At 43.6% G+C, this 22,756-nt stretch overlaps 1 protein-coding gene and 2 pseudogenes across 2 annotated transcripts in view; 1 reads left to right on the forward strand and 2 right to left on the reverse strand.

Annotated features, from left to right (window-relative positions):
* TAFA5 (TAFA chemokine like family member 5) overlaps positions 1 to 22,756 on the forward strand; it is a 297,491-nt gene that overhangs the window by 92,561 nt on the left and 182,174 nt on the right. The gene's annotated exons all lie outside the window — the stretch shown is intronic.
* On the reverse strand, positions 12,275 to 12,397 carry LOC136658284 (5S ribosomal RNA; annotated as a pseudogene).
* Positions 12,427 to 12,543, reverse strand: LOC136657909 (5S ribosomal RNA; annotated as a pseudogene).

Genomic DNA, 22,756 nt, shown 5'->3' on the forward strand with positions numbered 1-22,756 from the left:
TTCCAGTAAGAATCTGCTTGTCATCACCAGGGTGAAGAAGGCTAGTGCGTACAGTCTTTCCCTCCACAAAAGAAGTCAACCCCAGGTTTCTGTGCTTGCCCAGCCTAAATCAGCTCAGTTCTTTGGTGTCCCACCTTTCTTTAATTGGCCTTCAGAAAACAACACAGTGGCGTAACAAGAATTATGGTGGCATTAACAAGAATGATGATAGCAAAAAATTGGAAAGTTGTGTTTAAGTTTAGGTGGGAAGCTTGGTGTGGGGCAATATGGGATATAGCAGCTAATGATAAATTAACAAATGATGCGTTGTGGGTGTTTGGGGGAGGTCAATTATTAGTAGGGCCATTGGGGAATGTGAGCCCCCCACAAACAGCATGACGTGCCTTGTCAATTATCAAAAAACTGATGGTGTGCCCTGACAATTTTAGTACCTTGTCGGTGTGTCATGAGATGAAAGAGGTTGAAATCACTGCAGACCATAGAGGTTTTCTGTTCTTTGCTATGTGAGGATCTAGGCTACTGAATACAGGGGCTGCCAAGTGTACCTTGGATCCCTGTAACTGAAATATGTGCAGAGCATGTGCAGGTGTCTGGAGTCCAGACTTTGTGCTCACTTTGTGTCTGTGAGTTTAGCCTGACCAGGAGTATTGCATTCTTTCATGGAATTTGCAGAGCAATAGAGTCCTGACTGGAATAAGTACAGGTAGTTGAGCAATCCTAGAGGAACAACTGGCATCACATTGGTCCCTGCTGGCAAGCATGCTGCACACTTCCTTTATGGTCTGTAGGACTGGCTTAAGTGGAGAATCCTGTGACCTTGCCTTGCCCTAGATGGCTGCCTGTGGAGCAAATAGAAACATGAAGAGTGTAACAAAACGGGACAGCAGCATTAGCAGTACATAATCTCTGGATCGGAATGGATACTTGCTGTATGTGAGATAGTGATGTGACCTGGATGCTCATGCAGCACTGCTTTGTTGAGGGGTGTGTGTGCTTGGTGCTTGAGATACCGTAATTATCTTTTCTACCCTTGTTGGGAGTTGCACTGAAACTCAGTGAGAAGTTACTGTTCTGCCCCAAGGGATTTATGCTGCAGTCCCGTTAAAAAGAGAGGCTCTGGGTAAGACTAGCACTGGCAGTTCACCAAGAGGGAGCAGATACACTGTGCAATTAGCTGTTGCATAAATAAAGAGTTATATAACACAGCTTTTGTTATGCAAAACAGCCATTTGTTGTTGTTAAAGGGGGGGTGGGGTCCTGAGCCACACTGAAGCCTAGGATTGCCCCCACTCCCTTGTTTACCCATGTGGCAGCTCTTTGTCCTTGCTCCTCTGGTTGACATGGTAGAAGTGTCATTTCCATATTTGTGGATTCCTCTTGGGACAGAGAACTTGCAGTAAGAATTCTGGGAAGATGTTAAGATGTTAGCAATGTGCAGCAGTCTGTTTGTGCAAGGTGCTCCCTTGTGTGCAAGGTGCCTTTCCTCTGCAGTTCCTGTGTGCATGCGCTAAGTGCTCTAAATGCACAGCAGTAAGCCAGACCTAAACCAGAGAATTGTAGACCTGTGCCATGCACCATGTAATCCGAGTTTATTGCCTTGGCAGGAGCTTGAGTACTGGGGTTGGTGTACTGGGATGAGCTGTAGAGTATAGGCTGAGTCTTGTGCTCCACTGGAGAAAAGTGGGTGGGACAGAAGGGTGATAAAAGCTGAGATTTTTGTGCTATTCCTCCCTGCTATTTTCCATAAGTTTTTTGCATTGTCTGCAGTGTTGGCATAGTGTTGCCCTCATTTTTGGGCAACTGTCATCTGGAAGGGCTTTAGGGGTATTTGTTGGGTCCCCCTTGTTGGAGGCTGTAGTTGTGTTGACAGTGTATCTTCACCACTATCTCCCTTCCTGGGTCCGTGACTCATCTAATCCCATGAGTCGGAACTCAGGAAGCTGATTTACATATCCGTTACACAGTATATCAGTTTAGGATTTGGGCGATTAAAGTCAGGAACCAACATTCTGTTCAATCCTAATGTAGCACAGTTGTTTTATGCTGTTTATAATTCAGCAAGAGATAATTTTTTTCTTTTTCTTTTTTTGAAAAGCATGTGGTGTTCATCACCCAAATGCTTACAAGATTAAATTCTACCCAATCAATGTTTTTGTGTTTCTTATCTTAAATCTTCTTAGAAATCCTCACCATTCTTTCAGGCTTGAGAATGGGGGGATATATAATATTCATTCTCAGAGCTAGATGAGAGCACAAGCAAGTTGGAACAACATTTCCAGTGTGACAACATTCTTCTTGGGGATACAGGAATAAATAAGGCAGAAGAAACCCCAAAACTTTTTACTTAAGGCAGTTTTGTTGATTGTGTGTAGTTTATTAATTGGCACTCAGCAGTTGTTATGGTAACCACTGAGCATATAAGGAGGAACGGAAAGCACAGTACCTGAAGTAGTAGGAGTTGGAGCAGGAGGAAGTCTGTAGGTGCTTATGAATAAAAATGGATCTACAGACCATTTAGTTATTCTGCAGACCAAAGATAGTCCCCTTCCCCTGGCTGTCACCACCTTTCCTGATGTGATCAGTCATTATTAAGTCCAAGAGTGCTCTGAGCAAAGATGGATATGTACTTGCTAGGGTGACCCGCCCATAGTCTTGCATCCTCTTCTTTTTAAAGAGTTGTCTTATGCCCTAAGCAGGAGTTTCTTGCTCAGGATCACTAGTGGTTAAAGTGTGACAAATCTTAACTAAGTAATTCTTGTTACTTTACTTATTGGAAGATGTGTCTCTTTCTGACTGAAATCTGCAGGCTGGATATTCAGTTTTATTATAATTTAGATTATTTATATATTGCTTTTCAACAAACCAGTTCATTTGTTTGTTGCTTTTCAACAGACCATTTGCTTAAATAGCAAAAAAGAAAGATAAAAAAGAAAAAAAAGAAGGAAAAAATTCTCTGCAGAGATCGAAGGCTTTGACAAAGAAACAATTTAGTTATTAGAAACTTTTTTTCTAATCATCTCTAAACAGATGATCAGTGTTTTGAAAACAAAGTTTTCATTTGGATTATACAGTAGTTATAATCTCCTTCGTTTCTGCTTTTGTTCTTGTAAGTACTGAAAAAAAATCTTGATACCAGGGAGTTAAACTGAATCCATACTTGAATCCCGCAACTAGTTAAGAATATTTTCAGTGATTTGAAACTGAATTCAAGTCCAGCATGTCTTACACCTAAACCAGAACTAAACCAGGATCACTTGCGGCCCTCGAGGACGCCCAATCCGGCCCTCAGGGAGCCCCCAGTCTTCAATGAGCCTTTGGCCCTCTGGAGACTTGCTGGAGCCCCCGCTGGCCTGATGCAACTGCTCTCAGTATGATGGCCAACTGTTTGACCTTGAGCTGCGGGATGAGTGCTCACTCCACTGCTTGCTGTTTCACAACTGTGATGCAGCAGGAGCAGCAAAGGAAAGGCTGGCCTTGCTTTGTGCAAGGCTTTTATAGACCTTGAGCTATTGCAAGATATTCATTCATTCATTCATTCATTCATTCATTCATTCATCTCTAATATATTCATTTATAGGTGTGGTGTAAGTAAGTAAGAGTGGGGTATTGATTGGGTTTAGGTGTGATTTAAATGTCTTATGTTTTATTTTATGCCAGTAAAGGTTCCTGAATCTGAATCTATTCATTTATGTAAATTTATTCAAATTCAAATATAAATTAATTCTTCCCCCCCCCGGCCCCCGACACAGTGTCAGAGAGATGATGTGGCCCTCCTGCCAAAAAGTTTGGACAGCCTGGTTTAATACGTTTGAACATTTTGAAAAATTACTTATCTAACGATAAATTTACTGCTTCAAGATGATTTGTTTCAATTACAAATCACCACAGAAGTGTAGACTAGTAACTAACATGCATGATTGCATTGCCTGGCAGAGAGAGATTTCTGGAATAGCTTTCTTCGTTGTCTGAAACTCTTACAAAAAGCAATTTCACTATACATGTTAGCCTCTGAAATTACACAAATGAAATAAGTAGCAGAAAGAGAGGATAGGGCTCACTCAAGAACTAAGAGTTGTAAGGGAGAAAGTCTGCAGAAAGAACTCAGTTCTATTTCGGATGTTACCAATGTTAGGATAAAATCCACCAGGCAGGCAGGAATCAAATGGATCACTTAGCAGTTTTGGACACTATTGTCCTTGAAACACAAGCACAAGGCTTCTTCTTCCCCCTTACTGAAGCTCCTGATTTTAATTTTCCACAATTTTTATACCTCCCTTCCTCCAAGGAGCTCAGGTGAGAGAGAGAGAGAGAGGGGGGGGGGATTTGAACCTGGATCTTCCAGGTCTTGTTCCAACTCCCAGACCACTACACCATATTTAAGTAATCTAGGACACAATCCTATGCATGTCTACTCAGAAGCAAGTTTTATTTTGTTCAGTGGGGCTTACTCTCAGGAAAGTGCGGTTAGGATTGCAGCTATAGGTTTATTGAAGTCATAGCTAGTTCAGTGGTTTATGATCATTGGGCATTCCTACTTGCCTTATGATCTGGTCAGGTGAACTGGGATGCCCAGCTAGCTTTCTTATACTAATCTCAGCAGGTGGGTTTGCCAGGAGCTTGATTGTTCTTGGTGGATGATGAGGACAGTCAACCCACAAGCTACGGGTCTGCTTGACCATGCAACCTTTCTGCAATGGCAGTAATATGAAATCGTCTCAGGGAAACCTCTTTCCCCTGGAACCTTATGCCAAGGCTTTCTTCATGGGAAAAGTTGAGATAGCAGAAAGGAGCAAAGGGAGTTTGAGCATTGCATGTCCCAGTGCTCCAGAACGGCTTTTGGGGAGAATTGGGGGTCTGCAGTGGAATACAAAGCAAACTTATTTTGAGTTTATGGTGCAGCTACCACTGTAAATGGTGGCTTTGCAGCTTGGAGAATTTTTTATGGATAACTGCAGAGATAATAGCATTTTCAAAGATAACTGCAGTGCACTAGCTTTGTGTGATGCTACATGAGATGCTCTGGTCTGTATAGAAAGAGATGGCACTTGCTTGCTCCTTTCCACATCAGTGCTGCCTTCTCAGAAACTGGGACTGTGCTGGCATAGGGAAGAGCTCTCCTGTGGGTTACCCTATGCAACTCAAGGCTTCTCAATGACTGGTTTAGGCTTCTCATTATACTGGTTGCTAGGAAGCAGCAACAGGAGAACTGCTGCCTTGAAACCATGCATGTTGGTTTCTTGAGACATCTATTTGGCCACTGTGGAAGGCAAGATACTGAACTAGATAGACCTTTCATCCTTGGGTGTTATCCAGAGGCATTTTTTTTGAACATCAGAACATCAGAAGGGCTCTGCTGGGTCAGGCCAAAGGCTCATCTAGTCCAGCCTCCTGTCTCTTGCAGTGGCCCACCTGATGTGTCAGGGAACACACAAGACAAGATACCTGCATCCTTTTCTCAGTCCCTTGAACCTGGCCTTCTGAGGTAACCGATTTCTAAAATCAAGAGTTTGCACAAACTCATCAAGGCTTGTAGCCTATGATGAATTTTTCTTCTAGAAATCTGTCCAATCATATTTAAAAGGCATGTAGGTCAAATGCCATCACCTCATTCTGTGCTAAGGAGTTCCACAGACTAATTACTTTCTGGGTAAAGAAATATTTTCTTTTGTGTTAACTCTCCTAATACTCAATTTTAGTGGATGTCCCCTGGTTATATCCATCCACTCTACCTGTCCATTCTGCAACCAGGAATGCTCTTGTGTGAGCAGAAGGATGTTGTACAAGGTTTTTACACAGAGATGGTTACCTCCAGAATTGTTCTTGTGCTGGTATAAGACATTACACAGCATGTTGGGCTACCTCTTGTACAAGTTCTTTGCTTTACTATGTTAAACCTAATACAGTTCTGGCTGTTAATACACCTTAATTTCCATTTAATGTCATTGTGTTTTGTTTTATTATATGGTTTCATTAGCTTTTTGTTGCCCTGTTGAGTTCCAGCATGCCAAGATTTGAGAGATGGCAATGACTTGTTTGAGCATAACTCACCGTGCTAATCATACTACCCGAGATCTATGTACATTTAATAATTTGATTGGAATGTGTAAAATAATGAGGAAATCAGTACTCTGCACGGTTACATTAACAAGTCATTTGAAAAATGAATTTTGCTTCACGAATGGATGAGGTTTGTAAGCTTTTCCAGTACTTTATAGAGATGATGAAAGTCAAATTAGAAATGTATCATCTCTCCAAGATTAATTTCAATGCTGTTACTTACTAATATCCTGCCTAAGGTGTCTATTCTGTCACCTCCATGCACACACAGTGTCCATTAGCTGTAATGGGAGTTGCATGCATGCATACATTTGTGAGAAGCCAGCTAGACCCCCTTGGCAAATTAAGTTATCCTACATTAGACAGACTCCTAAAAGCTTATTTTGTGACTTGGAGAGCTGCTTCCACATTTTTTTTTTCCTCTGGAGTTATTAACTCAGAATACCATGCATTAAAGAGTAACAGGCTATTGAGTGTAATGCACATTTTCCAAGTAGTGTAGAAATCAAAGGGCCAGTTCTGACTTTTAGAGCAGGGGTGCCCAAACCCCAGCCCGGGGTCAGCTTGCAGCCCTCGGGGGCTCCCAATCTGGCCCGCAGGGAGCCCCCAGTCTCCAAAGAGTCTCTGGCCCTCTGGGCACTTTCTGGAGCACGTGCTGTCCTGATGCAACAAGGGCTCCCTCCACTGCTTGCTGTTTCACATCTGTGATGCATCTGTGGCAGCGTAGGAAAAGCTGGGCTTGCTTTATGCAAGGCCTTTTATAGGCCTTGAGCTACTGCAAGACCATCATTCATTCACATAAGTTCCATCTCTAATACATTCATTTATGTAAATTTATTCAAATTTTAAATGTAAATTAATTCTTCCCCTCCCCCCCCGGCCGCCGACATAGTGTCAGAGAGATGATGTGGCCCTCCTGCCAAAATGTTTGGACACCGCTGATCTAGAGGCCAAATTTGTACAAATAATTATTATTTTTTATTATTATTGGTATCCTGCAGTATTTAAAAAAGAGTACAGAAATACAATAAACAAGATCAATTTTTCGTTTTATTTTGTGTGTACATTCGTTTGTACTTTGGAAGAGAAATTGTTGAGACCAGGCACACAAACAAGTGGACACTCAGATGAGTTTTAAGTGGGCTGGTTCAGTTACTACTTGCCCCCATATGATCACAGATGCATGCGATCCCGATGCACATATAACCTGGTGCCTCACCTTGCTTCTCTGATAATTTTCCTAATCATGTGGAAATAGGTATTCTGAACCATCCCTCTACACATGTGGCTAAGCTTACTTAGCAGTGCACATGCAGAGGTAGTTTGCCCAAACCATTGCCCCATGTGCTCAAATAAATTAACCAGGAAGCAGGAGGACAATTGTTCTTGCCTGGAGTATGTGCACCTGGTTCAGAGGAGAAAGTATTGATTGAACTTACAGAAAAACCTACAAATAAAGAGAATAATGAGGTAGCTTCCCTCCATTGTACAGAGGTGCTGCAACCGAATCATGCTAAAAGTACCTATTACTTTCATACTGAAAGTTCCAGTTGCTTTCTCAAAACAGCTCTGATGGCAGAACATTACATATTAATAGCTGTAAATCAAGGAATTCTGAAAGTACAAAGTATTTTCCAAATGTCTGTTAGAATGTTTTAAAAATTCATGTCTCAGTATTGTGCTTGTGTATGTCATAAATATCATGTAATGCACTGGTTGAACAAGGTGTTGTATCTGTGTTGTGATTACATTATTTTTACCTTTTTGTCTTTTCCCAGTGATGATTTTTAAAACGGTTGTATGAGCGGCAATGCAATTATGTAACTGTTGAGCAATATTAAATTGCGAAAGCAGCTGGAATTTCTTGTACTAGTGTTAACAACTTAGAGCACTTGCTGACGTGAGCATCTGTCGATTTATGAGCAGTGAGTCAGGATGAAATATGGGCTTCGTTGTTGACAAACGTTTTCATGTGCATCAAAAAATTAAAGGTTAAATTTTAAGTACAAATATCTACTTTTCAGAATGAAAAAAAAACACACTATTTTCAGTATGAAAAAAATAGTACATTGTTTGTGGAGGAAAGATCATATAAACTAAACCCAATAGCTAATTTCCTGAACTGTTTTTGTGATTGTAAATAGTAAGGGGCAACAGACAAGTTCCCTTTTTCTCCCCACTCCCAGACAGAATGTTCTGCTGGTCTTTTTTTCCCCAATGGATGCCTCTATGTTCCATTGCTTCAGGGGACCACTGACCTTGCTCAGTCTGCATCAGGCTTTGGAATCTTTTTCTGTTTTTGTTAATTTTCAAACTGATTTCCTTCTGTAGACATAAAACTTATTTACTTCTGTACAGTAAATATGTCATGTATGCCCTGCCATATCAGTGGGAGATATATTCCCCCCTGTCCCGATACTGAAACCACAGATAAAAGGGAACTCTATATTTACTATGGTGTGAAGCACTCATCTCTCTTCTGCTACAGCCTGTTGTAGAACGCTCAAGGAGGAATGAGAGAAGGAGCAATCTGGAATGCTAGAGGATGGAGACTAAGGGTTTTCTTTGGAGGGAGATTGAGGGCCCAATCCCATCCAACTTTCAAGCAACAAACATTCTGTTACTTTGAGGAGGCATCAGTGACTGCCCCCACCCCCACTGCAGGATGCCATACATGCCCTGATGGCACAACTGCATCAGAACTGCAACACTGGACAGGATTGGGTCCTTAGAGAACACTAGTGTGAAGCTTCCTGTTTAGCATTACAGTGATGCCTTGCAAGACGAATGCCTCGCGCAACGAAAAACTCGCAAGACGAAAGCGTTTTGCGATTTTTTGGTGACTCGCAAGACGAATTTTTCTATGGCTGTGCTTCGCAAGATGAATTTTTTTGCATTTTTTTTGTTTTGGTTTCTTTTAAATCTCACAACCGTTAATACCCAGAATGAATTGAAGTTTTGTGCTTGAAATTTTTGAAATCCTCTGTACAGTATGTATGCCATTAAACACTTAATAAACACTTTGTAAACCAAATTTGACTTTGTTCTGACTTTTTTTGCCCATAGGAACACATTAATTAAATTTCAGTGCATTCCTATGGGAAACCGCGCTTTGCAAGACGAAATTTTCGCAATACGAAACGACTTGCGGAATGAATTAATTTCGTCTTGCGAGGCATCACTGTATCTTAGTCTCCCTCATCTAGCATTCCTGAAGGCTGCTTCTCACGTTTCTCCTCCTAGCGTTCTGTATAGCAGGCTGTAACACAGCTGTGCCGCAGCACACTGGTGTGCCGTGAGGCTGCCTCAGGTTTGCCGCGGGGCCAAGGAGTCAGCAGCAGCGCGCACAAGAGAAGCGGGGGCTTGCGGCCTCACGCGGCAGCAGGAGAAAAAGGGGCAGCCGCGCAGGGGCTTGGGCTTGGACACTCCTGCTGTTGCTGGTGCCTGCCCGTGCGCTGATTGGGCAGCCAGCCAGGCAGCTTGAGAAGCCTGGAAGGGCTCCCAGGGGGCGGGAACGTGGAGGGAGTGAGAGTGAGCCTGAAGGTGGAAGCAGGTAGGAGCCAGAGGCAGCCTCCTGGAAAGGCTCCAGGAGAGACCCTTTTCCTTGCCAGCAATGCCCCAAAGTGACCCTGCCTTGTGTTGCCTCCCCTGGCAAGGCTTTGGCAGGAAGGGCGCTGGGCCCCAATCCGATCCACACTTACCTAGGAGTGAGCCCCATTGACTATAATGGGGCTTACTTCTGAGTAGACGTACAGAGGCTTGGTCGCACTCTTTCTTGAATAAATGAGCAGGCAAGTGATGCTTTTCTTCCCTCCCACCCACCTCCTCCCCTTCTGCACACACATCCCCCCCATCATAATTGCAGTTAACCCCTCTCTTTCTGCCCCTCCCCGCCCCTCCCTCTTCCCCACCTTCCAAATTCCAGAGTCAGTTGCCTCCCATTCTCTCTCTCTCTCTCTCTCTCTGTGTCTCTCTCTCTCTCCCCCCACCCCACCCCAGTAAATCCTGCACTTGTTTCAGCCAGATCTCCTCACTGCCCCTCCAGTATGCTCAGTCTCTATATCAGAATGCCAGCTGCAAGGGAGGGCACCAGGATGAGGTCTCTTGTTATCTGGTGTGCTCCCTGGGGCATTTGGTGGGCCACTGTGAGATACAGGAAGCTGGACTAGATGGGCCTATGGCCTGATCCAGTAGGGCTGTTCTTATGTTCTTAACTACAATTCCCAGGAAGCCTTGCAGGTCTCTTGGTATCCGGTGTGCTCCCTGGGGCATTTGGTGGGCTGCTGTGAGATACAGGAAGCTGGACTAGATGGGCCTATGGCCTGATCCAGTGGGGCTGTTCTTATGTTCCTAACTACAATTCCCAGGAAGCCTTGCAGGTCTCTTGTTATCCGGTGTGCTCCCTGGGGCATTTGGTGGGCTGCTGTGAGATACAGGAAGCTGGACTAGATGGGCCTATGGCCTGATCCAGTGGGGCTGTTCTTATGTTCTTAACTACAATTCCCAGGAAGCCTTGCAGGTCTCTTGTTATCCGGTGTGCTCCCTGGGGCATTTGGTGGGCTGCTGTGAGATACAGGAAGCTGGACTAGATGGGCCTATGGCCTGATCCAGTGGGGCTGTTCTTATGTTCTTAACTACAATTCCCAGGAGGCCTTGCAGGTCTCTTGTTATCTGGTGTGCTCCCTGGGGCATTTGGTGGGCCACTGTGAGATACAGGAAGCTGGTCTAGATGGGCCTATGGCCTGATCCAGTGGAGCTGTTCTTATGTTCTTATGTCTCACCTCTCTTTGCCAACACCTCCCGGCATATCAGAGCATATCAGTTGATATGTTTGAATAGTTTAAACAGATCTGCTTCAAAACACTGTTCTTCCTTTCCAGAAGCCACATACGCCTCCCTCTCCAAGCTTCTTGGGAACACACTGGATGAAGGGTTTCTGTGACCCAAGAGTCAAGGTTCCCAAGAATTGGGCAGAGTTTGCATCTACTATGAAGAACACAATGAGCTACCTTTGTTGTTGAAAGTATTTGCTTGGAGGTTCCGAACAGCTGCACTGTCATGACTTTCTGATGCTTCAAAGCTTGTGGTTGTGCCCACAGGGAAATGGGTTTCTTTGGTAAAGGAATACATAGATTGTTTTGAAGTTCATTTTATTTTTCTGGAAAACCTGTGCACTTACATTTGCTGAGTGGATTTCCCCCCACCCCCCACCATAGTTTCAATCTTCCTTGTGCTTGCTTGTGCTCTATTTTTACAGAGCGAGTAAATACTAGTGTTGGAGAATCCTAAAAAAAAATGTGTCTGAGTTATGAGTTGTCCTTTTAACATGTGATGTACATTCTTCGCAGTAATTGATAATGTCTGCTATTTTAGATTAGCGTGTTTGTTGTAATGTATGATTTGCTTTTCATCATACGGAAGAATTTGAAAGTTTCTAAGTTATTTACATTTGTGCTTTCCATCAGCAATTCATTTTTCTGTAGTTCTTTTTGTGGGGGGGGGGGGTGAATGAATGTCTGAAAACACTGGAAGCACATATACTATATTAGGGCTGCAATCCTATCCCTGTGTATCTAGGAGTAAATACCATTGAGTTTCATGGGACATTCCTCTGAATAAACATGCATAAAACTGTGCTGTTAATTTCTTATTATCTTATTTCAATGAACATTTGAATTGGGTTACTTTACTGTACTCCGATTGACTCCAAAGTGTCCATTCTGAATATATAATATGGGGTAGCACCAGCTTCATTACTTTGTGCATATTCTGACATGTAAATCAGGAAAATGTGCTGAAAGTCCTATTTCTGACTTGAGAAATTTGGTCCTCTTGCATTTTTTCCTAGAAGTTTTATGCACATTTTTTTTTAAAATGAAAATACAACCGAATCATTTAAGGCAGAGTTTCTCAGACTGTGGGTTGGGACCCAGTAGGTGGGTCATGAGCCAATTTCAGGTGGGTTGCTTAGCACCTATCTCACCACCATTGAAAATACAGGGCTGCTGGCAGGGCAGGCTTCCGGTGGGAGAGAAGCCTGGTGCTTTGCCCTGAATAGGTAGGAAGATGGGATAGGTGAAAAGAAGGGAGGGCTGTGTTGTTGGAGAAGGATCCAAGTCTGTTTTGCTTTGACTTCTGAGCTGGAATTTTGAATTCCAAGCTATGCAAAATAACAGCATATGGTTGGCAACCTTCAGTCTCGAAAGACTATGGTATAAGCCTACAGCACCCGGTATTCCCAGGCGGTCTCCCATCCAAGTACTAACCAGGCCTGACCCTGCTTAGCTTCCGAGGTCAGACAAGATCGGGAGATAGTGTTCAGTATAGGGAGATGGTTGGCAACTTTCAGTCTCGAAAGACTATGGTATAAGCCTACAGCACCCGGTATTCCCAGGCGGTCTCCCATCCAAGTACTAACCAGGCCTGACCCTGCTTAGCTTCCAAGATCAGACAAGATTGAGCACATGCAGGGTAACAGTTGCATGCTGTGTAATGGGAACTTTGGCTGATCGCAGCATAGGTTTAAAGCCTAAATTGATGTGACTTCTGACTATGACATCATTTCCAGGTTAACAGCATCACTTCTGCTGGGTCCTGACAGATTGTCATTCTAAAAAATGGGTCCTATTGCTAAAAGGTTTGAGAACCACTTATTTAAGGAGTTAAGTATGTCAGGCCTCAAATTACATGTTGTATTAATTAAAAGATGTTAGAATATGCTATTTTATATTTTAGTATTATACAAAAAAAGAATTCAGTATAAAAATGGTAGCATTTATAATTTTTACCTTGTATCAACTTCAATTTTTAGGCGTATAAATTAATGTTGAATTAATTGTGCTAATTTTAAAAATGTCTTAGTTATAATACTTTTAAGTAAAAAGCATGCTGCACAACTTGCATAATGCGTTAATAAAAAAAAAGTTTGAATGAAGAAGGTTTAACTAGGGACAAAGCCAGCAATTTCATTATGTAGTTAATCTTAAGAACTCGGTTGAAGTTGAAAGCTAAAAGGACTTCAGAACAGAATGGAAAAATAGAACATTATTTGATGTATTACTGCAAATAATTACACAGAAAAGAGCTGGATTATGTAGTCCACCCCTTGCACTAAAACAGGATATACCATATCTGATATACCATATCATATATATACCATATATACCATAACCCTGGGGGCTGGGGGCTAAGAATAGGCCCTCAGTTTGGCTGTACTTGTCGTAAGAGGCGACTAAACAGCCACCGGGTAGATGGGACTCGTCAGCCTAGGAAGGCAGCTCATCTAAGAGAAGGAAACTCTGACCTCAAACCTCCACTGCCTTGTGGCTACATCCAGTTCTGGAAAAGGCTTCAGGAGTCAACCTCGAGGCAAAATCAGGAGCCGGAGTCCCTTAGGCAGTTCATGGCTGAACACAGTCACGTTCTGGCAACTCCTGCGACGCCGCTGGAACCAACCGTATTGGCTTCTGCCTTTCCATTGGACCATTCCAGCGACGTGGAGAGGGGGGATTTGCTGCATGGGTAATAGCCTATCCTCCATACCTTCTTTACCCAGGCTTCGCGCACTGGAGAGGACACTCCAACTTCGCCATACGGCGTCGGCACAACACGGGAAGCAGCAGTTTACCGGTTATAAGTCTTTGCTCGATTGGCGTAGAGCATGACGCCAGGGGCTGCTTCCGACGGTGGGAGAGATCATTGCATCTCATTGGGCAGCTACACTTTGCCAACAGTCTGAGGCTAAGAGGCAAAGAAGGAAGGCCCATAGCCAGGGAGACAGACCAGGGACAGACTGCACTTGCTCCCGGTGTGGAAGGGATTGTCACTCCCGGATTGGCCTTTTCAGCCACACTAGACGCTGTGCCAGAACCACCTTTCAGAGCGCGATACCATAGTCTTTCGAGACTGAAGGTTGCCAATACCTGTACCATATCTGAAGTTTGTATGATCAATTTGTAAATGGTCTTGTTGAAATCTCCAAGAAAGGGACAGTATGGCACCATCATTTATCTCAGCAAGTTATTGCATTGCAGGAATGTTCTTAGGAAGTATATATTACGTCTGTACTCACTTTGTTCTCTTCTGTACTGGCAAAACTGTCTGTCTGTGTGCATGTATACATATTTGACCTTGAAGCGAGAAGGAAGGGCCATGATTTTCAGACCATCCTGTGACCTGCATATGCTTCCTACCTAGTCTGTCTTGTCTCAGAACTCTGAGGGCAAAGAGAGAAAAGTCTGGGTGACTTGATGGTGGGACTGAGTTGTGTACTATGTTCTGGAGTTGCAGCTGTTTGTAGAGCTCAGAGTGAGCAACTTGCACCAACAAGGACTAGAGATGGACCATGGCCTTAAATTCCTCCAGGCCTAAACTGTCCTTTTCGTTGCTCTACCTCAGTGATTTTCAACCTTTTTCATCTCGAGGCACACTGGCAAGGCACTAAAATGGTCAAGGCACACTGGCAAGGGACTAAAATGGTCAAGGCACACCATCAGCTTTTTGACAGTTGACAAGGCACACTGTGCTATTAATGGGGGCTCACATCCCCTAATGGTCCTATTGATAAATGACCCTCTCCTAAATTCCCGCGGCACACCTGGGAACCATTTTCGGCACACCAGTGTGCCATGGCACAGTGGTTGAAAATGACTGCTCTACCTCCTTTCTTGAAGAGTAGAGATATTTAAAGAGTCAGTCCTCTGGCTCTGTTGTTGGAGAGAAATAGTTCTTTTTAGATATGGTGGCAATGAATCCACTGGTGGGTAAAGAGGAACAGGATTTATTTCTTAAGCTAGAGTACAATTACACAGATGAAACAGTGTAGTTAGCCTTATGCTCCTATTCTGCTGGTGGGAGCACTAGGGACTCAGCAGTGAAAGTAGACTCAGGGCCACGTGTAGCTCCTGCTGCAACTTCAGTCTTCACTGATGTTCACTGATAAGGGACTCAGGGATTTTTTATATATTCCTACTGTGCCTAATAATCCTTTCACTCAGAAGGGTTGTGGAGTTGTTACAACATTTGGGGGAGAGAGGAGAAGACAGTTACTTATTCTTGGTATTTTGCAGGGATGGTCATCTTGATTGAAGAACTCTGACTCAGGTCTCAAAGTGCACATTTTCCCTGATTCATGTGGGCTTCAGTTACGCATGTTTGGAAACCAGAAGTGACTCGAGAACAATGAGAACTAGAACAGTTCTAGTCTCCTCCTCCACAGTCACCTGGGAAGAAGCCCCACTGACAGCAGTGAGACTCAGAGTGGGACTTCTGAGTAGAACTGCAAAGGTTGTAAGCTCCTGTCTGCCCACCCTCTGGATCTGTACCCTCACTTATGCTGCTAATCCCCTCCTGCCTTGCCAAGCTGTGATGCTCCGTCCCTCCGTGTTGGTCCAACTGTGGCATGCTTCGTGGAGCTCCTGAGTGTGGAATCAGGAGTCATGATGGGAACTGGGATGGGTGGGTTTGTTGTTTGGGTTTGTAAGGAATTGATTGGCGCTTTCTGCATTGCTGCACTCACTCGAAGAGTAGCCGAGCTTTTGTTTACAGGTGGTATGGGAACATCAGGGGAGTGTTAAATGAGTACTATGACACTTGCGCCCAAGGCGCAGTCAGGATTGTGCCCCTAGGCTTGCAAATAATGTTATGCCAAGAGGGGAGGTGGAGCCCAAAGTGGCAAGACTTTAGAGCAGAGGTGTCCAAACTTTTTGGCAGGAGGGCCACATCATCTCTCTGGCACTGTGTCAGGGGCTGGGAAAAAAGAATTAATTTACATTTAAAATTTGAATAAGTTTACATAAATGAATATATTAGAGATGGAACTTATATGAATGAATGAAGGTCTTGCAGTAACTCAAGGCCTATAAAAGGCCTTGCACAAAGCAGGACCGGCCTTTCCTTTGCGGCCACTGCTGCATTGCAGATGTGAAACAGCAAGCAGTGGAGGGAGCCCTCGTCCCACAGCTCACAAAAGAGGTCAAACAGTTGGCCGTCACACTAAGAGCAGTTGTGTTGGTTCAGTGCGGGCTCCAGCAAGTCTCTGGAGGGCCAGAGGCTCATTGGAGACTGGGGGCTCCCCGAGGGCCAGATTGGCAGTCCTCGAGAGCCGCAAGTGGCCCCAGGGCCGGGGTTTGGGCACCCCTGCTTTAGAGAACTGTGATGCACAAGTGCCTCATAGTGCTACAGCCTTCTGGTCTGACGATTGTCTGTTATTTCAGTGGCGTTCCCAAAGAGGGGGCACAGTGCTAAGTTTTGCAGGGTGCCTCAATGCGCCATGTAAACTGCTCCAGCCCCTTGGCATTGGAGCCATTCCAGACGACGAGAGTAACGCGGAGCCATCTCCTCCACTTTGCTCTCGCTGTCCGGAGTGACTCAGACGGCGAGGGGGTTGGGACAGCTGACCTGTGTTGAGCTGCCCTACAAAACTTAGCACCACGCCTCCCCCCTCCAGAGCACCACTTCATTATTTAGCTTGTTTTTGATTAGAGGGTGTCATGCCTCACCTCTTCCAGGACAAATTCCTGTGCGACTGTTAGGAATGTCAGCTAAGGAACCAAAATGTAGTTAGGTGAGACTGTGCATGTTTTGGAACGTGAGCTCATTGGCAACAATTTATATGCTAAGAAGTATAGCTCCTGTGACTTTCTTTTCATTAGAACGAACACAGCAACCAAAGAGTTTATTTAGTACCTCTTACTTAATGCAAGCCCCTTATTTGTTTTCTTATCCAGTCTTGTCTGAGCAGAGGGGAAGGGCAGTTGTCTCTAGCAAATTCTTTCTTTATTACTCAGTTTCCATCCCTTACTGTCCTGCCCAGTGGTGTTGAGCAGCCATTCAAATTGTTGTGTTGAATAATCTTAAATTGCAGGTTAGTGGATTGCACAGCTGGGCACCAATAAAGTAATGCAAATGTTTTTTTGTTCAGATGAATGCATTACTGGCATGATTGGAAAGCTTTAAATGTATCTGTTAGTATGGTGCATAGTTATATACTTAATAGTATATTAGGTAATATCTATAATTCTAAAATGGGGTACTCTCAATGGAACACGGCTATCCAATTTGTAAAGTTGCAGGCCTATTGTAAAAATTAAACACATTAATACAGTAGTTCTCAAATGTTTTAGCATCAGGGTCCACTTTTAGAACAACAGTCTGTTGGAACCCACCTGAAGTGATGTCATTAACCTGGAAGTGTTGTCACAATTACCTGGGAGTAAGCCCCATTTTACTATCATTGTTAAAAGCATTTACATAGTAGCCTATTAAAAGTACAGATCTGTAACATTTGCCCCCATACCGTCACATACCATGGTAGTATCAAGTGTAATATATATATATATATATATATATATATATATATTTAAAAAACATTGCAATGAATGGGAACCCACCTGAAATTGGCTCATGGCCCACCTACAGCTTGAGAAACACTGCATCAGTAGAATTGGGTCCATGTTGTAAGTAGCAATTTCTTGCTGCAATACTTTTACAGTGGGTATGTTTTATAAGTATACGCCTGTTTATACAGCTGCTGTGAAGCTATAAATATATAAAAGAATGCTAAAGCATCAACGTGGACGTAACAGATCTGATTGCTTATGTGCTAATTGAGGTCCCATTGCTCACTCCTCCTAACAATATGTTTCTCTTAAGGATCACTTCAGTGTGGTATTCAATGAGAAAAAGGTTTCTCTGAGAAATCCATACCATTGCAAGAAATTGAGTGACCAAGCAAACAATTAGCTGGTGGACTGCATCATCTGAGCCTAGGAAGACAATAGCCCCAGGTAAGCCCACCTGCTGGCATGCATCAACGAGATGGGCTTCCCAGTCCGTCTAACCAGGTCAGGGGGCAAGGAGGGATGCCTAGGCTATGCTTTGGACTTTGTATCACCTCATTGCTTGCTTAAGCAAGGGGTCTCCAAACCCCGGCCTGGGGGCCAGATGCGGCCCGCAGCGAGCCTCTATCTGTCCCGCAGCCAGCCTCTTGTCCCCTGAAAGACTCTGGCCCACTTGGCCAAATGTGATTGGAGCTGTGCTCTGGTTGCATCTAGAGGGTGTTCTAAGGGCCAGAGAGGTTGAATGAATGAGCCCATTCATTTTTATATTTTTATATTTTATATTTATATTTTATATTTTTATATTTATAAAATTTTGTATTTAAATTTTTTTTTCTGACCCTCTGCACCTTGCCAGATATTTGATGCAGCCCCCTGGCCAAAATGTTTGGAGACACCTGGCTTAAGCCAAAGGACGGTTGCGGCTGTTTGCATGTGGCTCTCTCATGCTGAACTTGTACAGAGCTATAAAAATTACACCTGAGACAAAGAGTGCCACTGCACTGATTGGTTGAGTAGACATTCAGGTGCACCAGACAAAAGTTTCCAGGCAATCTCTAGGCACCAAGGCTGCTGTGTGGAGGTTTGGCAGCAAGCTGGCAGATGAAAAGAGGAGTTTGGACACTGTTTTAAATGAGAAGGAAGTAGGAGTTACAGTGTTTGGTGCAGAAAAGTACAGCTGTCTGTGCTGTGCTTTCAGCCAACAGAAGTGAAGTACGAGGGTTGCCCAGAAAGTAATGCACCACATTTTTTTTCTCAGTCTACAGTAATGGTATGAATGCGAAACTTTAGATATACATTATTTGAATTTTCAGGAGTGCGCACACAAATTTTTGGTTTCTTCAGACAGATAGCGTAGCTGCAGTAGTGTTTCGAAATGGCGTCTGTAAGTGATGTACGTTACAAGCAGCGTGTCGTCGTTGAATTTCTCACTGCGGAGAAAGAAACTGTTGGGAACATTCAACAACGTTTGTGTACAGTTTATGGAGAATCTGCAGTCGACAGAAGTACGGTTAGTCGCTGGGCACAGAGGGTGAGGCCATTAGAAGGCGGTTCGGCAGAGCTCCAAGATTTGCAGCGTTCGGGGCGGCCATCCACGGCTGTCACACCTGACAAGACGCAGCTTGCTGATGTGCTCATTCGCGAGGACTGACACATAACGACTAGGCAGTTGGCGCTGAAGCTGTCAGTCAGCAAAGGAAGTGTGGATGCAATCATCCGTGCTCTTGATTACTCAAAAGTGTGTGCATGATGGGTTCCGCGCTGTCTTACGGTGGACCACAAATCTCTCAGAAAAAACATTTCTTCTGAGTTGCTGAAACGTTTTGAAGATGAGGGGGAAGCGTTCTTGTCCAGGATTGTGACAGGTGATGAAACCTGGGTTCACCATTTTGAGCCCGAAACAAAACGACAGTCGATGGAATGGCGTCATCCTCAATCCCCACAGAAGAAAAAATTCAAAGCAACTGCTTCCGCCGGTAAGGTCATGATCACTGTGTTTTGGGACTGTGAGGGCGTCATACTCATTGATGTGATGCCAAGAGGCAGCACCATTAATTCTGAAGCTTATGTGAAGACATTAACCAAACTCAAGAAGCGCTTCCAGCGACTTCGGCGCCATAACAACCCAGGTGAATGTTTGATTCAACATGATAACGCTCGGCCTCACACAAGTTTGAGGACTTCGGAACACATCACTAAACAGGGTTGGACTGTGTTACCCCATCCACCCTACAGCCCTGACCTAGCTCCCTCAGACCTAGACCTCCCTTGTTTGGGCCATTAAAGGATGCCATTCGTGGAAGACATTTTGAGGATGACAAAGAGGTGATTCACACAGTGCAGAAATGGCTTCGTGACCAGAACAAGGAGTGGTACCGACAGGGCATACATGCCCTTGTGTGTCGCTGGAGGAAGGCCATAGAACTGGACGGAGATTACGTGGAAAAATAGGAAAAAATAGTAGAAGAAACATCATTCTTTCTTGTGTGTAAGTTTCATTGTGTTCAATAAATAATTGTTGAAGAAAAAAAATGTGGTGCATTACTTTCTGGGCGACCCAGATATTCTGGCTAGTGCTGCACCAACGACATCAGTTTATTCTGGTTAGCATGGGGGCCAACTGCTTGCTGCCAGGAACTGTTTTGGGAGAGGGAACTGTGGTGAAGGCAATACCCTAGATGTCTTCTTCAACAGGAAGCCTGTTGCCTCATCCTCCTGAGAGTAGCTCCTCTCATCATCTTCTACCACTGCTAAATAGGAGGAGTGTCTTCAGAGATGGGCTGTCATGCAGCTGGGTCCAACCTCATGTGCGGCTGGGTGCAATACTGTGAACACATCTATGTTAGAAAAGTGTTACAATCAGCAATTAACTTCCACTTTCTGTTTAGATCAGGGGTGCCCAAACCCCGGCTCTGGGGCCACGTGCAGCCCTCGAGGCCTCTCAATGTGGCCCTCAGGGAGCCCCCAGTCTCCAATGAGCCTCTGGCCCTCCTCAGATTTGTTGCAGCCTGCACTGGCCCAACGCAACTGCTCGCAGCATGAAGGCGACTGTTTGACCCCTCGCATGAGCTGTGGGATGAGGGCTCCCTCCACTTCTTGCTGTTTCACATCTGTGATGCAGTAGCAACAGCAAAGGAAAGGCCAGCTTTGCTTTGTGCAAGGCCTTTTATAGGCCTTGAGCTATTGCAAGACCTTCATTCATTCATATAAGATCATCTTTAATATATTCATTTATGTAAACTTATTCAAATTTATTCAAATTTTAAATGTAAATTAATTGTTTTTTTCCCCGGCCCCGGACACAGTGTCAGAGAACTGATGTGGCCTCCTGCCAAAAACTTTGGACACCCCTGGTTTTGATGAAACCATTTGGTTTGGTTTTATCAGACATTCAGGATGCTGGCAGCCTGCTCTTTTCACACTATAATCTTGAATGCTAATAACAGCCTTTTATATAAGGGTGCTTATAGCACCCTTGCTTTAAAACAGCACCCTGTTTTAAGCAAGAAATACCTTTAAGCCTTTAAAACCAATTTCTGCCCAGCCCACAGGTGTACGCGTTTGATCCCTGTTGCATATATGCATTGTTGGGCAGAAATGGCTTAAAGAAGTTTAGTGGGCACGTGGGGAGGTGACTGGGGGCAGCTATTAATACAGTCATCCCCGTAGTTTCCATATGCATTAGGGAGGGTCCCAGGATTGGATCCCCCAAAGATACGGGGTGTGCCTGTATGCCTGTAATTTTAATGGGTTAATTCCTGAGAATCTAATACTGTAAACAAGAGAAATACCATATGTGGTTAATATAAGCAAGGGTTACAGCTGGACCATGCTCAATTAGCATTATGTATTGCAGGTTAGAATAACTTTTCCATGAATTTCATTCCCGCATTGCAGTGATACGGGGGGGACGGGACGGGACTCCTTTGTGATTTATAATGAATAGTATATTATTATAGTGGAATGGGAATATATTTGAGATAATGTAATCCTTTTTTTTAAAAAAAAAAAAGCAGAGCAGCCTTGATCATCCCTTTTTAGTTAACTGTAGCACTATTAGTGTTTTTCTTGTTGCTTTGGCTGATTATGCCAAAAACTGGTCTGTAAATGTAATAGGATTAAAAGGTAAATGCTTTGGATAGCATGCACAGTTTTCCTTCCTCTGGAGTTAGGACTGCTTACTCTAGCAGAAAGAGATCTGTGGATGTTTTAAATAACACGTTAAATACGACTTTGAATAATATTAGATTTAACCTTGTATGTAAATTTCAGATTGTGTCTTGATTTTTTTTTTTTTTTACTTCATAGCAACTGGGCTTTTCCTTTTCATTTTATTTAGTATCTCCTTCTTAGGATTGGATGCTCTGAATCTGGTGCAAAGGGAAATAATGTGAAGATAAGAAGTAGACAAAATGTGATGAAGGGTTTAAGTGATGCAAATGAGGAGCTTGCCTGGAGCTCCTTCAAAGTCTGTGTGGGAGTTGGGGAGATAAATTGTAAAGAACATTGTCAGGCTGACAGTCTTCCATTTTCTTTTTAGTGAAAAGTAACACACCTGCATGCCAAGCTGTGCCCTAGCAATAATCAAGTGTGTGTGCACACTGCCACACACAATAATAGTTCAAAAAAATGCAGTGGCAAAACCGGTGACTGTTAGCTTCTGAGATGAAAATGGAAGCAGAAAGGCTTTAATATTATTACTGAGCACTAAAGACAATTAGTATCATCTTATATTGAGACATGATGTTCTTTGGATGAGAAATCATTTTTGGTTCAGCATTTAAATGTAGTCATAATCCCTACATGCTTAAAATAGCATTTGAGTAAGGAATATAACGATTTATAAAATTATTTGCTTGCTGTCTGCCTTATGAAGAGCCCCATAGAGCTTGAAAGTAAAGTGTTGTACATCACTTAATCCCTGATATTTCTCTGCTGTGGTTCTAAAATTCTATTTTCCAACAACAATCAAGATCTTGCAGTTGGTCTCCAAAGATGATTCTCCTATATGTGATATACTATCTTAGGGGGGGGAAAAATGATGAATTCTTAGGGCGCATAGGATCTGTCTTTGAGACCAGTCCTAACCTGTAGATATGGGTTGATGGTAGAAGAGGTTAGTGCTACTAGCGTTCGTTGTAATTTTTGCCTGAACTCTAATGAACTTTGGTGTGTCCCTCCTTTTCCTCTTACTGTCTCAGATCAAGAAGTAATGTCTGCCAATTTGTTCTAGTTTATTTTGTCCACATGTCAAACTTTTGACGGAGAGATAGTAACTGACTCAGGACCCAATCCTATCCAGCTTTTCAGCCCCAGTACAGCTGCAATGCAACCCTAAGGTTAGAGAACAAACTTTCCCT

The sequence above is a fragment of the Tiliqua scincoides genome, chromosome 7 (assembly GCF_035046505.1).
Source record: "Tiliqua scincoides isolate rTilSci1 chromosome 7, rTilSci1.hap2, whole genome shotgun sequence".
NCBI lineage: Eukaryota > Metazoa > Chordata > Lepidosauria > Squamata > Scincidae > Tiliqua > Tiliqua scincoides.